Here is an 11,141-nt window from a genome sequence, read left to right on the forward strand (position 1 = left end):
GCAAAAAGTTGTTACGTTTTCATAAATAGCTGCCTCTTGATGTAGAATACATTTTATGGTCCATGATGTAATACATACATCCAATTCTATAATCCATCCCACTAGTATGTGTTTCCTCTCACAGTATGAAGCGTGATTATATTTGCATTTCTTGAAGGCCCTAAACTTCAATTATAATGTCTGAAGCTCCGCTTTGCTGAGGCCACAACTTCAATAAAAAAAGTTCAATATTCGGCCTTGCTAAGGTCATGACTTCGGTAAAAATTGTTCAAAATTAGGCCGTGCCAAGACCATAACTTGGGTAAAAATGTTCAAATTGTTAGTAAAAAATGCCAAAGTAGACGACCTTGGCAAGCCAAGGATAAATTTTAATAAAAAATGTACAAAGTTTGGCCTTGATAAGACCACACTTCATGCTAAAAATGTCTGAAGTTTCCCAAACTTCATACGCAACTTTTGCAACTTCAGTCTCGTATGTCTGAAATTGTTCAAATGTGGATAAATTTATAAAAAAATAACTTATGCTACAACATAAATAGCGGTCCTAGAATTGGGTATTTATGCACTTCGCCCCATTATAAGGCCTACTATAGTCTTTATGACATTTTTTGGCATCTATAGTTATAGAGCGTTATACACGTGTAACAACATTTGATACTTGAATATTATTTGACTATTATAGGCAAAAATTATCCAAAATTATTATTTTTATAATCTTAATAGTTTAAAAGGATAAAAAACTAATATATATTTATAATCTAAAAATTTATGCATATTTTACAAATTAAAAATTAAATAAAGCTAATACATTCTGTAAGGGTGCAAGGCATAAGTTATGCAATATCATAATGCGAAAATATAAACTTATGCTCAGTTAAAAGTTATTTGTTATGAGAGGCAAAAATTAAAGACCAAGATGAGAGGCAAAAATTAAAGACCAAGACAAACTAAGGGTAGAAGTGTCAATGACCAAAATATTGGCTCTGATTAGATTTGCCAAATAAATTGATTATAGTTTAGTTAAACCTTTCTATAGCAGCCACCATATATAACACACATTTCACAATAAAAGCCACTTTTTTCGGAATCGTTTTTTTGTAACAGTATGCTTTTATAAAATTATCCCTCTATAACAACTAATTATCTTGATAATATAACACCAGTCTTTGCAGAAATTAAATCTCTAAAATTATCAATAATAAGTGTAGAGATTGATCAAATATTTTTAAACTTCCATACACCACTTATGACAAAGAATATTATGTGAATACACACTTCTATCATTAAAAGATTCCATTTCCTTGATAGTCTTGTATCAAGTGGTGATGAAGTGCTGTACAGGGCAAAAACTAAAGACCAGCCTATTTGAAGGGCAATTCGTGCAATTTCTTACAATTGTTTTCGATATTTCCGGGACCATATTCAAGATAGGCATTTTTTCTACTCTATATTACATTATCATTTGCGCTTTTGTCCCTATTTTTGTGATGGTCTCTATTGTTTGCCCTTCAAGACAAATAATTATTTTGCTGGGCATAAATTTATATTTTTGTATATATTATACTACCCAAAGATTATGTTCACACCCTAAAAAAACTTATGCCCTACTAGGCATGGGTTCGATTTTAAAAGGCAAAAAATTAAAAACTTGGCCATTTAATTTGAAGCGCAACCCGTGCAACTTCTTCCATTATTCTTTATCAAAAACCGCGGAGGGGGCCGGGTTTGACCTACCAATAGATTAATGAACTGAAAATTACTAGAGAAGAAGATGCCTTACCTAACCAAAGGGAATGAAAAGGCTCATTCCTAAACAGTGAGACAAACCTCGGAAATTATGCTTACAAAAAGGGAAAATGAACAAATGTGGAATCTAAGTATAGGCTAGATTCAACATTTGTTCGTATCTAACTGTTAGAAAATCTGTATCGAAAATATGATATGGAAACTAAACAATTAAAGTAAAACAGAAATGGAGAAGAAGCATAATAAGGATGAGCAAATCCGAGCCCACCTAATTTACAGTGTGTCCTTAAGGAACTTAATCCCTCAAAGTATCCGAAGTTACGGATTATTTCCTCCCAGGATAGAGCGGATTACCATCACCGGTATAGCGATACCTCAAATGCCGATCTGCAACGAACTTTCAGATGGCAGCAAAATCACATGACACTGACTAATTTTTATTTGAAAGCAATGCGTATAAAGAGAAGAGAGTTTCAGTATTTTCATATTAAAAATCTTATGAAAATGGCTTAAGTATTCATAGCCAATAGCCAACGAAGTAAAGGAGTAAAGAGGTATGAAATATTTTCCATGAAAAGATGCAATGGTCCATTTCCTGTTCACACCCATTCATAAAACCCCATCAATCAATGCCTTTTTTGTTATCTAATTCTAAAGTGAGCAACGCTTAACTTGTCCGGTTTGAGAGCTTCTCCGGGTGCCTAGGAAGTAAATCAACAATGGTGCATCCATCCTTTTCAGCCTTTTTCGTTCAATTGACAGGAATAGATGCAAAACTGCTCGTACATGGTTATCCTCAATTACACGGCACCTTGTTACAATCGCACATTCTGTTTTCATGCATTAACTAAAATTGACGTTGTAATTTATTGTCCAAAAACTCAGGGGTCGTTTAGTTTGATTTTACCGAAAAGAGTAAAAAATGCCTTAAAATTATTGGAAATGGTTTAAATTTGCTCTCCTTTCACCTACTAAAACCCAGTTAACTCTAGAGTTAATATTTGAGTTACAAAATAGTTTTCCTTCCACCTATTGGACCTCAATTGTCCTATAGAGTTAAAAATATTTCCCCTTTTAATGGGATGATGATGAAATGATATATGTGTGACTTTAGCTAAATAGGTGGATACTAATATATTGGTCCACGTGGATGCTAGACCCAAATCATAAATAACTTGATCCATATCAATTTATTTGTTCGAAATAGTTGGGGCAAAATTTATAAGATTTCACCATTGTTAAAGGATGATTGGGTTGAACGAATTTGGGATATGTTGGAGTTCGTTTGCACAGGCTTTGAACTAATAATCACAGCTTCAAACGAAGAAGACATTGTTTTCTTTTGAATCTATTCAATCGCAAAATGCGAAGCATCGAAGAAATTGAGTACGAACAAATGGTTTCTAGACTGATCGGGTTACTTATGGTTGGAGCCACGCGGACCAATACATCAATATCACCTATTTAATTAAAGCCTTACATATGTCATTCATAATTCCGTTAAAAGGAAGGGTGTTTTTAACCTGAAAATCAGTGTTAAAGGCAATTGGATCCACTAGGCGGAAGGAGAGACATTTTTTAGCAGTGAATTAATATTAAGGATTTGAAATCCAATAAATGAAAGAGAACGAATTTAAATCATTTCCATTACATTTGACACGTGTTTACTCTTTTTGTTGATTTTAAGAATAAGTCAAACTAATCATGATCTAGAAATCGGTATTGTTTTAATATAATATTTTATACCAGTTAGAAAGTGGAATAAGTATTTTACAATTCATGCATTATTTATTTTTGGTTTAATGCATATTTGGCCTCTGAACTTGTCCATTTTTCCCATTCTGACAGCTTGACTCACCACTAAAAAAACAGGTATTTTCGACCTGGAAATTTCGACCTCACTTTTGGTAAAAAAATCGACATCATGTGGTCGAAATTTCCAATTTTTTTTTTCATTTTCTTTAGTATTTCGACCACATGGGGTCGTTTTTTTACGGGAAAATATGATTTCGACCGCACGAGGTCGAATTTTTTTTGTACAAATAATAAATGAAAAAAAAATCATTTTACACAAAAGTAAATTATATAAATATAAAAAAATCAAATTTCGCTAAAAATTTAAGTCAAATATGACTTAATTTTTTCGAGCACATGCGGTCGAAAAAGTTCAATAAATAATACAGCCACACGGCTCGATGAAAATATTTCATCTCCCCCCAAAACTTTCTCTTCTCTTTCAAAAATATTTACCCTCTCTAAACTCATCTCCCCCGAAATTCCCACCACCGGCATTCATCTCCCCCCAAAACTGTTTGATGTTCCTAAAGTGAAACTATGTGCGCCTATTTCTGAGTATGTTTTAGGTTAGCTAAATTAGTAGTATTATATAATTAAATGAATTCGCTTGGTATGTTGAACTTGGCACTTACTTTTTATTTTTTATTTTGAAGGTGGGTTTGTTGATTAGCTTGCTAAGCAGTCCTTGTTACCAGCGGCGTTCTCCAGGTAGGCGACGCCGTCCAGTTAAACCACCGGAGCAGCCACCAGCCGCCGCCGACTGAACAGTGAGCTGGGTTAGTCCTTTTTTTTTTTTGTTTTTTTTGGTTTTTGTTTTTCAATCTCATTTTATCATTATTAGTTGCATTACTTTGTATAGTTGTAGTTTAATTAGAAGATTTGTTAACTTTATTGATTGTTCAATGTTTGTTTTAGGGATTAGAATGTTAACTTTATTTTAGGGTTTTGAAATGAAATTGAATGTTGTTGTTGTAGTATTCAAACTGAAATTCCAATTAATTTGGTTTAAAGATTGCATTTGTAGCTATTTTGTTAAAATTTTACTAAGTGTAAATTGAAATTGAATGTTGTTGGTGTTGCATTTGTAGCTATTTGTTGTTGTTTTTACCAATATTTGAGAATTGTTAGAGCTAGGGAGACTTATCCTTTATACTTGTGATATGCTTCCAGCTTCTGTTTCAATCGAACTCGTATTTGACATGTTTGTGCTACTCTGACTTATGTAAAGTCACTTTCTTGTTGTTTAACTATTTGACAAAGTAGTCAAGGGATTTTGTGAAACTCGTTCACTTGTAAGTTGCAAAGCTTAAAGTTCGATATTAAGATTTTTAATTTTTTCCTTATTTTTGGAATAGGTTGTCAATTGCCGGAGTTAAGGAAGATTTGCTAGATACAAGAAAGTAGCAGCAGAGGTTAGATTATTTACTGCTTACAGTTCATCAACACTACATAAGTTACTTATATTTTACTCTAGAAATAGAATGTTGTCTGCTATCCACAAGCCTTTTCTGTCTTGATATATTTGCGTTTTCCTTCTTTCTCTAACAAGCAGCCCATGTTTTGTTGAATCGTTCTCGTTTTAGTAATGGATTTGATGAAATCACTTGTGTTTCTATAGCAACTGATGTCGTATGTTAAGGTGGCTGATCTTGGATCCTTTTGGATGATGATACTTTGAATTATGGTTTTCCTTGACTTTATTGAGCTTTCCTTTTTTTTTTTTTTTTTTTTTGTTCCGGAGCTAGAGTCAGAGGAGTTATTTTGGGTTCTTGATCTAGAGTCAGTGGAAGACTACTTTGTTGCATTATTCATGAAAATCAAAGGGAGTTAAGTATCTCAAATGTTACTTACCTCTGCTACTACTGAAAGACTGGCTTGTTTTTGACCTTTGTGCTCTAGCAATACTTTTAACTACAATGCAAACACATAAACCACGTATAAACATACATGAACATATATCATATGTACTAACCTTTCCAGGCATGAGGACATTCCTATTAGCTGAAAGGCATTATTAATTGATGAGACAAGGTGATTCTGGATCTCTTTCTGTGTCAAGTGGGTTTTCCAAGGATAAAAAAAGACTAATTGGTTTGATAACCTAACACTTCTTGATAAAGCTCTGTCTTTAACTTTTTAGTGAACCCTTGAAATTGGACTCACTTTATTTATTTGTTGAAAATAAAAATAAAAATGTGTTGAAGCCACTAACAACTTCAGTAAGGTGAATATATTGGAAGAGGTGGAATTGCAAGTGTATGCAAGTGGTTTGATTTCATGTTTATTTTATTCTCCCTACAAGAACACCGTTCGATACCAAACAAGTTTGGGTCGATATTAATCTTCACTAATCATGTTCAATTTTGAATTTACAGATCTCATCTTAAATATGATCACTAGTATGAAAGAAATAAGTAGTAAGTTAACACTGATTATGTTGTTTAATTGGACAGCTAGGGGCAAAATAACCATGAGGATTAACCCTCAGGGGTTGGCCTGGTGGCAATTGACTTGAGCCTTGGGGTGCTCCCTTTCAAGGTCTCAAGTTCGAAACCCACTGGGTGCAAACAATTTCTGAGGGCCATCGGACTGGGTAAAACTTGAATTAACCGTGGTGCACTTGCGGGAAACTCCTTGCCGAGGGCCTGTGCACCCCCGGGATTAGTCGGGGCTCTAAGAGACCAGGACACCCGGTGCTTAATCAAAAAAAAAATAACCATGAGGATTAATTTGTTTAGCTTTGGAAAACTTGGTGTTGGTGTTGTTTTGATTTGCCTTCTTCAAACTAGTCATGGACATATTTTTCTGTTGTTTATGGTCTTTATCAGTGTTCTGCAAAGCAGTATGTGGTGTACTTTCATATGGCTGTTGGTGGTGTTTTTAGGGATAATGCTTCAAGCGTTGAGTTTAGAGTTGAGTCTTGCTTTGACATTGTTTTTAGTATGTTTCTGCAATATAATTATCCCTCCACTAATGTCTTGCAGTTTCAAGTAGTTTATTAATCTCTTTTTCTGTACAGAAATCTATGTGGGTCAGTTTGCTTGTGATTTGAAACTTGATGGATATTAGATCTCTTCTACTCTTTTTTAACCGACAGTATAGTTCGAGCGCACTTGGAGGGCCTGTTTTGAAATTTTCCAAGCATATATGTTTGTTTCTCTTCTAAATTATATCTTCTTCTTTGGTTTTCTTTTCAAGTGTTAGTTTCTCTTTTATTTAAAAAGAAAAAATAATTAAATGTCAATTAGGCAGGACTAATGTAAAACAACATACCCATTATAATTTTACAAGTGGGGTTTGAGGAGGGTATTGTGTATACAGACCTTATCACAAGTTGATTGGAAGTTATAATAAAAATTGATAGACAAAGAAATCTAGTAGTCTGATAATGTCTTTCACTAGATCCATATCTGGTTAAGTACTTATTTGGTTATTGGTGGTAAACTGTAAAATATATGTGTGAAATATCACATTATATTACTTGATCTATTTTGCTAAGTTGCGTGCTTCTTTGAGATGAGATAAATTAGTATAGAAAATGGGTCTTTATTATACTGACATCTTTCCTCTTTGTCATTCAATATCAGATCTAGGAAAGAAAAAGAAAACACTTCTAAAGATAGGTTATTGTCTCCCTCAGAGAATATAATAATGATTAACTGTTATTATTAGTAGTTAATTCTTTTTTAACCACTTGTGTCATCTAGATAGTTGTTAAATATAATATAAAGTATGTTATGTCACTACTAAAAAAATAGTGAAAATCGACCAACAATTTCGACCGCACGAGGTCACATAACTAGAAAGATTAAATTTCACATATTTGTATCACTTTGGAAACTTAAATATCCAAAAGTTTTACCTTTTAAATAATACTTATTGAACTAACTAGATTACACTACAACAGAAAAATAGGATCTTGATCCTTATATGGGTTTTAATATAACGGTTAAACAGACTAATGATTTTTTATTTTCATTTCATTTTTACTTGTGGCTCGTTTGGCTATGAAATTAGTTGTTAATCTTGATTTGTTTGCAGATGTTCGAGAGAGGTCAGGAAGTACCTCGAGATGAAGTCTTCAAGATTACTCACACGAGGAAGGCGAAGAACGCCGATGGTAAATGACGTAGGTCACAGGTCAACGTAGATCATGGTCTTGTGGATGAGGATAGTGCGGAGGATTCGGATCATGTCTCTAACACCCAACGTTGACTTTTTTGATTCGTATACTTTTGGATTCTAATTTTGCTATATTTTCTTGGATATGTATATGATATTTAAGTGTTTGAATGTAGTTTTAATTCGAATTAGAAGTACTTTGAAGGTGAATTTGGTTGTAGAATGTAGTTTATGGTTGTTTAAGTTTATGATGTTTAAGTGTTTGAATGTAGTTGTAATATGAATTAGAAGTAATTTAAATTGAAATTTGAGGTTGAATTTGATTGTAGAATGTTGTAGTTGATGAATTGCATTGTTGATTTGGTTGATAAATGAGATTGACAGGTGGGTTGGTGTAAAAGCAGCTGAATACTGATTTTTTTTTTTTTTAGATTTTCGACCTCATGAGGTCGAAAATCCACTCAGATATTGATAATTTTCGACCTCATAAGGTCGAAATTGTACTCAGAAATTAAAATTTCAACTGCATGAGGTCGAAAAGCTGGGCAACATTTTGAATTTTGACCTCATGAGGTCGAAATCTGGCAAAACTATTGCTAAATTTCGACCTCATGCGGTCGAAATTCTATTTTTTTTTTTTTTTTATATTCTATCATATTTCGACCACAAGAGGTCGAAAACTTTAAATAATATTTATATAAAAACTGTTATGAAATATATTATGGATGTCCAATACACAAATATAATGCTTCTCCTCCTCCATCTTAATGGTTCCTCCATTTTCCTCCACCATCTTAATGGTTCCTCCATTTTCTCATATATTGAATGCATATGTAGCACTATAAATAGAGGCATAAGTTTTCATATGAAATACACTTGTAACACATTTTGGAAGAATAGTAAAAATCTCTCCTCTTTTATCATTCTATTTCTATGGTTTTCATCCTTTAATATTGTGACTCTTTTAGCTTCATTTTATAATACGTTATCAACACGAAGTTCTAACCAATTGAGATAGTAAAATGTTGCCAGTAGCATCCTTAAGTGTTGATAATACCGTGGCTTTATGCGAGGGTTCCAGGTAAGTAATACTCTTCAATATATTCACTGAATACTTTTGTAAACTCTTCAAGATAAAACACACTTTAGTCATCGAATGTTAAATTTTTCACGTTGCCATGTCTAATAGCCAAAACATCTTTTATGTTGTTCCAAGTTTATCACGAAAGCTTATATGCCATATTTGGAATCCAAATTTAATTCACGTATGAAACAATCTTATATATGGATGAGTATGCTGAAGTTATAAACATGGATATTTTGATCTATATATGGCTGGATTCCCATTTTAGGAGTGGCTAATCTATGTTTTGTTATACTGTTTGAACATGTCCAGCTAAAGTCATGCCCTAGCTTCCCTTATTTATATCTTTTGAATTCTTCAAGTTATATACCTTTGATTCTAACTATGAGCAGAAACAAATTTGCTAGCACTTCGGCAGAACTTGAATAAAGAGAAATCATTATTGCTCCTGAAAAGCAATACGTGATGAGGCATCAAAATTATGGTTGATGCAATTTTTGGTTACTGTCTATCAATATGTAAATTTATTCTATAATAATTTTGTAAATTTAATATATCACGGTGCTACATATTAGCTCCTAAAGTAATAATTGCTTTGAAGTCAGGTATACTCTGAAAGATATGTTAGAGAAAATTTCTCTACATCATATTTATGCCTCGATTTGCTCCAGAAGTAACAATATGTTAAAAGAGGTACTAAGCTATCATTATTTGATATGATTAAGCCACTTTCAGATATATTTCATTCCTGAAGAATGAAACTTCTAATAAATATTACAAATACGGATCTATTTCCTGAAGTGAATGTGATAGTATGTAGTAAAGCTTATAAATATGGACGTGCTCTTGGTTGTGAAGAAATCACGACTCAACTCCAGAAGAGGTAGAATAATTGAGAAGAAATATTTCGAATATTCTATGCTTTACTCCCGAAGTAGTAAACTCATAAATCTGCTCCCGAAGTAGCAAAACTTTGAACTCTACTCCGAATGTTGTAACCTCCGAGCTCTACTCCCCAAGTAGCAGAATTCTGAAATTTACTTTTGAAGTAGTAAATAACTCCGAGATCTACTCCTGAAGTAGTAAGACCTTAAAATTTACTCTCGAAGTAGTAAACATTTAAAATTTAATCCCGAAGTGGTAAAACTTTAAACTTTACTCATGAAGCAGAAAGAATCGGTAAAATATTTGAGAAATATTCTGAAGCAATATTTTCTTGTGCTTGAGGAAAATAACGAGTTATTGATGAGTGTCGTATAGCAAGCACATTTGAATAATCAGGATTCATTTCCCGAAGTGAATGAAGAAATACCACAACCTATCTCCTGGAGAGATAAAATACAAGGAATATACATTTTATTGTGTGGTATGAAATTAAGGCATTGCAACACATACCTGTCGTATGTAGAAACATCTTGAATAATTTTATTAAAGTATCATTTTAAAGAAAAAGGAAGCAGAGTAAAGTGCTTTCTACTATAACCACGTTGATAAATTATGGTTAGTTGTTATTAATTTCCTTGAAGGAAATAAACATTGGTGTATCCCTTTCCTGATGGGTGTGATTACTATGTGATTGCTGCTTTGATACAAAATATTCAGATGCTAATGGCTAGTCTTCTTGAAGGAGATATTTGAAATACTGAAGTTAGAACTTAATGTTTACTTTTCGTAATTTACAATTTATAATGTCCATTTAATTACTGTTTCTTTCATGACACCAGTAGTGTCTAACCATTTTTTTTCCCATGATAATAGCAGTATCTACGCAATATTTGGTGATACAAAAATCAAGGACTCCAGAAGAGATAATTGTTTATTTACGAGTATCATGACACCAACAGTGTTCAAATAATATCTGATTATGAAAAATAAATTAAAGTCTCTTGAAGAGGTTATACATGATTGCACCATTTATCCCAGATCGTAATTGTTATAAATCGTAGTAAACCTGAAGTTTACTAGCAATAAAATTGGTTATTACATTGGGACTACAAATGATTGAAAAATTGAATATTTTTAAGTTACTACGGGTAAGGAATATGTATATGAAACGTTACCCGAGTATGATGGATCACATGTCACAATAAACCAGAAGTTTATGACATAAAATCTCATGCAATATTAAACCAGAAGTTTACTAAAATAAATAGCACTCGTCATGGTAAACTTAAGTTTTACGGATATAGATAATTTTATTAGTTGGAAATATCATTTTGGTTGTCCTGATTTAAATCTGATGTGCTAATTGAGTATTAAAAACATATTGAAGAACTAGAAGATTCTTCAAAAATTTGTTTGTGTTGCTTGTTCTCATGATAAGTTGATTACACCAGCTAATGTTGGGACTGAATCCCCAAAATTCTGAAAAATATAAAAAGTGAATGTGGGC

General features: G+C 32.7%; 1 long non-coding RNA gene across 4 annotated transcripts; it reads left to right on the top strand.

Annotated features, from left to right (window-relative positions):
* Nucleotides 1-3,939: 3,939 nt before the first annotated feature.
* LOC132611126 (uncharacterized) lies at nt 3,940-7,996 on the top strand. 4 transcript variants are annotated; one of them, XR_009571471.1, is made up of 4 exons: nt 3,940-4,109; nt 4,197-4,319; nt 4,899-4,955; nt 6,563-7,557. It is a non-coding gene; the product is annotated as an uncharacterized LOC132611126 (long non-coding RNA). The 4 variants fall into 4 exon arrangements; XR_009571468.1 differs by lacking the exon at nt 6,563-7,557 and adding an exon at nt 7,585-7,996 and having other exon boundaries at nt 3,941-4,109; XR_009571470.1 differs by lacking the exon at nt 6,563-7,557 and adding an exon at nt 7,585-7,996 and having other exon boundaries at nt 3,943-4,098.
* Nucleotides 7,997-11,141: the final 3,145 nt, after the last annotated feature.

This window comes from Lycium barbarum, chromosome 9 (genome assembly GCF_019175385.1).
Source record: "Lycium barbarum isolate Lr01 chromosome 9, ASM1917538v2, whole genome shotgun sequence".
Classification (NCBI taxonomy): Eukaryota; Viridiplantae; Streptophyta; class Magnoliopsida; order Solanales; family Solanaceae; genus Lycium; species Lycium barbarum.